This window comes from Protopterus annectens, chromosome 6.part0, assembly GCF_019279795.1.
Source record: "Protopterus annectens isolate FY-2018-M chromosome 6.part0, PAN1.0, whole genome shotgun sequence".
Classification (NCBI taxonomy): Eukaryota; Metazoa; Chordata; order Ceratodontiformes; family Protopteridae; genus Protopterus; species Protopterus annectens.
Window position 1 is genome coordinate 477,894,294 of NC_056737.1, and position 5,074 is coordinate 477,899,367.

Below are 5,074 nucleotides of genomic sequence, written 5' to 3' on the forward strand. Positions count from 1 at the left end.
TTCCTTTCCAGCAGACCCGTAACCAGTGGTGTTCCACAGGGATCAGTTCTAGGACCCCTAGTTTTTGGAATCTACTTTTCAGAAGTACAGGCTAAAACTAAAGGACTTTTGCTGACAAAGTGTGCTGATGACAGTAAACTGGGAGCGATCACTGAAACCCCTAGTGATGTCAACATCCTGCAAGAAGGTCTCAGACAAATGACTGGTGCCAAAGTCATGGTCTTAAACTTAATGCAACAAAAAAAAATGCATTATCATCCCCTTCAGCAAGGGTGATATTCCTGCAAACTACCACATCAATTGCAATACCCTAAGTGCACAGTCAGTGGTAAGTGATCTAGGCACACAGGTTGACAGCAACCTTAACTTCAATCACCATGTCTCCACAGTGGTAAGAAGGGTATTTTATATTGCTCATCTCACCAGTTAGGGCATTGCCTCCAAAAAAAAAAAAAAAAAAAAAGAAGGTTATAACTTACAAAGAAAATTCAGGGTCTTCAAGATCTGTCTTATGGAGTCAGACTGAAATCATTGTTGCTTTACTTTGTATTGTACAGACTGCTCCAAGGTGACCTGTGCCTTGCATATAGAGCAATCTCTTTCCTGGCCTTAATGGAAATGGTGCACATTCGCAAGTCAAATGGCACACAGGTCACTTGCTCAAAGGACCTTAACCTGGTATATGACATCAACAGAGCTTGCTGGAGAGACAGATTTGTCGCACAGAAGTTTCCCCACCTTTAGAACAAGCTTATTATTCATGTTAAACAAAGTCCCTTGTTGGCCCTATTTAAGCATAATTTGGACTATTAGATGGGTAACCAGAAATTCACCTTGGAGTTCCACCTGTGTCCCTCTTGGACAGGGGCAGTAGGTGCTGATTTTAGTTTCTGCTTGAACCAGACACCCTTGGGAACATGGATTGAACTTAGCTAGGCTTGTAAGGGCCCTGGGGCCATTAGCTTAGTAGCCTCCTTTGATCCTATGGCATAACTACAAAAAATTGCTTGGGAAGCTTTAACAACTGAAATATGGCTTTGTATCTCACAAGTCATGCACAACCTCAAAAAAAAAATACTACTTTTTCCCCTAATTGCTCTCCCTGAAAAATCAAATTTTAAAGTACACTTTCTTGATAATGCAACCATTAAAGTCACTTTTCATAGCAAATTATTAGGGATGATAGTGGATGATGATTGTAAATTTGATGTGCATATCCAAAATTGCATAAGAAAAACTCATCAAAAATTAGAGATACTTTATAGAGCCAAAAATTTTCTCACCACCACAACTAAAGTTACACTTGCCACTACTTATCTCTTCCCCACAGTTCTTTATGGTGCTCCCATCCTCACTAAACTTCAGGGATCACAAAAATCAAAACTTGAACAATGCTATAACAAAGTTTCTAAATTTGCAGCTGTCAACTAACATATACACAGTTTCTTACCTCCTATAAAATTATTCAGCATCCATCTGTCTGTCCAGCACTAGATAACATTTTACACAACTATGCAACCTGTTCTGGGGGATTTTTGGAATACTGTTGTATCTTCTTAAAGTTCAGAGGTGTTTACTAGACTAATGACCACAAAGGCCTTTTTTTTTAAATCTGACCATCAGAAGAGTTTACTTAAAAAAAAGGTAAAGGACTTGCCGCTAGGTATCTGCTGTGGAGAAATACTGCAATTCAGTGTACATTGGAGCTGTAGTGCTTTAGAAGAGTCATGACTTTAAATGCAGTTTAGAGAAATAATTACTTAGTTGAGAAGTGATAGCAGATGACAAATTCCTGTAGATTATTTATGTCACATTCTTGAATCCATGAAATATTTCTGCTTAATACAAGATTAATGGGTAGTGCTACCTTATAACTATAGAAATATAAGCATGCATTCTGCGCTTACAAAAAAGTTATGTACTTATTTTCTCTCTTGACACAATGCTAACACCATCTAGTATACAAGTCTTGAAAAAAAAGTAGTGGCACTGGGAAAAATGGTTTGCATAAATCACACAAACTGAAATGCCTGAGCTACAACAGAGTCAAAAAGTCCTTTATACAGCATTGTGTCCAGTTATAAAAAGAAAAATTGATATTGGGGGGGGGGGGGGGGCAAGGTTATGAAACGTTGTCTGGTTGTCTGCGTTTTGCAGTCCTCATTTTCTCAAATTGTGATTACATCTCCTCCAGGAATTTTGGAGTATGTCATACAAATAGTATGAACCTTCCCTGAGCATCTTTAAGCAACTCCACTGCTTTTTCTGATGTTCCCTTTCAACACTCACTCCAGTTATGGAAATAAGTTGTTCTCTTCATTTTATTCCTCCATGCCTCTCTGCAGATCCTCCTGGAATGATGCAAGAGAGGTAAATAGGAGAGTTCTGCTCTTGTCTAGCCTTTATGTTAAATCCAAGACTCTCTTCTGTTATAGGTTATTCAACAGCCCTGGCATTGAATGCTTCTCACTGGCACCAAATGCTGCTACTGTTGCCTTGGCAGTAGCATTGGTTCTAACTTCTGGGCTACTATTGATGTCTACAGTCTCATACAAATGCTCATAAACCTCTTGTACAGCACTGCAAAATTCACTCTGAAGGACTCTTTGTAAAATTTGTTGCTTCTGAGAAGGTACTTCTCCATTTTGTTGCAACTTCTCCAATAGGGTGGGAAGTTGACATAATGATTAAGGTGTTTACCTTACAGACACAAGCTGCAGGGTTTGATTCTCACATGGGATAACTGGCTAAGCTTAAAATGGCCCACAAGAGCAGTTAGTCTAGTACTAATATATGAACCTATAATAGTTCAATAGCCCTGGAAATATCTGTCTCCAACCTAACATGTTCACCCATCACTGCCATGTCTATCAGCCTTTTACAACTTGCTATTTAATTCATTAAATATCAGACTGTCTCCTTATAAATATTATTGTATGGTACATATCTTAACTTGTGTATACAGCAGAGGGAAGAATATGAGAGAGCTATTGTTAGTGCTCTCTAGATGTTTTGGCTCACCAAATGTGATGAACTACTATAAAACAAACTCTGGAGTGCTCTTTAATATTTAGTAAATTGAAAAAATGGTTATGGGAAAAGAGTGGGGGGATACAACTTAAAGTAGTTTATCTGTTATCCAAAGTTTTTTTTAATTATTGTACTTTTGTGATGTTTCTGTAATGCTTCATATTTCTTCTATAAATATAAAAAAGTACCCCTACTCTTTTTGATAGGTCTTTTAAATACACCTGCACTATCACCAGTTCAAGCAGATGGGAGTTCAGTTTAATGTCTCATTCAAAGGAGAGCACACTCAGATTACAGCACTCCCTTATGCTGCACTGCAGTGTCAGCAAATCATCTACCTGGTGTGGGAATATAACTCACAGCCTTTTGCAACAAAAGCAAGTGTGTTACCTGTTGTAGCACTGACACTGCTATTTAATTCACTTGGTGTCACCTTTGTGGTGAGACAGAGCTGCCTCCTCCCACAGGATGGGTGGGCCTGCAGCAGCCAGTCAGTCCCTTCCTCCCTGGCCAGCTATGACAGGAAGTTGAACTGCTAGTCAGGGCTTTATCCTTATACTCTGCTGACCCTGCCTATGTCTGCATTATCTTGACAGTGTCCTGCATTCAACATATTTGACATGACGGTGTGTAAGAAGAAAAATTCCACAATATCAGTGGCATTACAATATTTGCTAAAACATACTCTGCTACTTATCTTGACTCCAAAGTATATTTATGTATTTTGCAGAGCCCTACTGCATACTCTGCATGCTAAGGATTTTTTTAGCTGACAGATGGTTGCAACATTGTCTTTGCCAGCATCTTCAAGAATAACATGTGTCATCCTCAGAGAGATAATTTGCATTCCATTCTGCTGGTAAAATGCATGTATGGTAAACAGAAGTAGGGCTTGATTAGGCATTGCAGATTCCAGGGATGTTATGCCTCTGAAATGCAATCAGTATATTTCAGTGTAGTATAGCCTACAAGTACCCTGTCCTCAAGTGTGTAAGATATTTTCCTTTGATATCTACAGCTTTCCTCTTGAGACTCAATGATTATTCTTTAAGCAAATCTTCACGTTTCACAATAGGCAATTCTAGTTTTTTATGCTTGGTGTTTTGATATTTTTAAATATTTATAATATTAAATATATACAAATTAACATTTCAGTTTTTCTTAACTATGACCTCCAAGTAACCATTCAATAGTTGTTACACAAGTATTATTTTTGATAATGTTATATGTAACAAGGGCTGAGCCTGTAATTGGTCCGTTGTGAACAGTGCTCTAATCCGGTCAACAAAATGTAAATAAAATAAATGAATAAATGTACATTTAAGAGGCTCTATTACACTATGACCAATAGTTTTAGTATCTTAACATAAAACCACTTTACAATACATTTTATGATTAAGCGTGATATAGATCAGAATTCTTGTGGTGGTACTGGTATTAAGTAGTTGTGATAATAAGTAAAGACTTCTAAAAAGGCTTGTCAATCTGTTAGCTTTAGAGAAGGGTTCAGGTAGTCTGAATGCTTGATTTTGTGAATAATTTGTTTTGGTATCTAAGACTTTTTACTCTTACATTCATTGTATGCAATAGCATTATGTATGCCAGATCTGAAGCATTCTAATACCACTTAACAGCATATGAGTTGCATTTAAGACAGTTTTAATACTTAATGTCATTTTAAAATTATGTTTTAAATCCTGCAGTGGACATAGCATTCACTACTCACTTAAAATGGCCATGGAAAAACTTGCATAATAAATGTAGTTGCACTCTGTGTTGTGGTTGTCTTATATTTAGGCACATTGTCATAAGTTCCGTAAATTCTCTGAGCTACTGCTGCGGAAGGAAATCCTTACTTAATTGATAACATCCTGTTGTGAATTTCCTGTTAAGAGTACAGAATGATGTCATCATGATACCACAATATATGTAAGAATGCCAGGAGGTTATAAAAATACTCAGACCATCCATAAGCTAACTAATTCATGTATGAGGGAAGTACTAGAAAAAGAAATTACTGCCATTCATTCAGAGGATGGCCTGC

At 37.3% G+C, this 5,074-nt stretch overlaps 1 pseudogene; it reads right to left on the reverse strand.

Annotated features, from left to right (window-relative positions):
* Nucleotides 1-2,122: 2,122 nt before the first annotated feature.
* Nucleotides 2,123-2,865, reverse strand: LOC122803859 (annotated as a pseudogene).
* Between the last annotated feature and the right edge of the window lie 2,209 nt (nucleotides 2,866-5,074).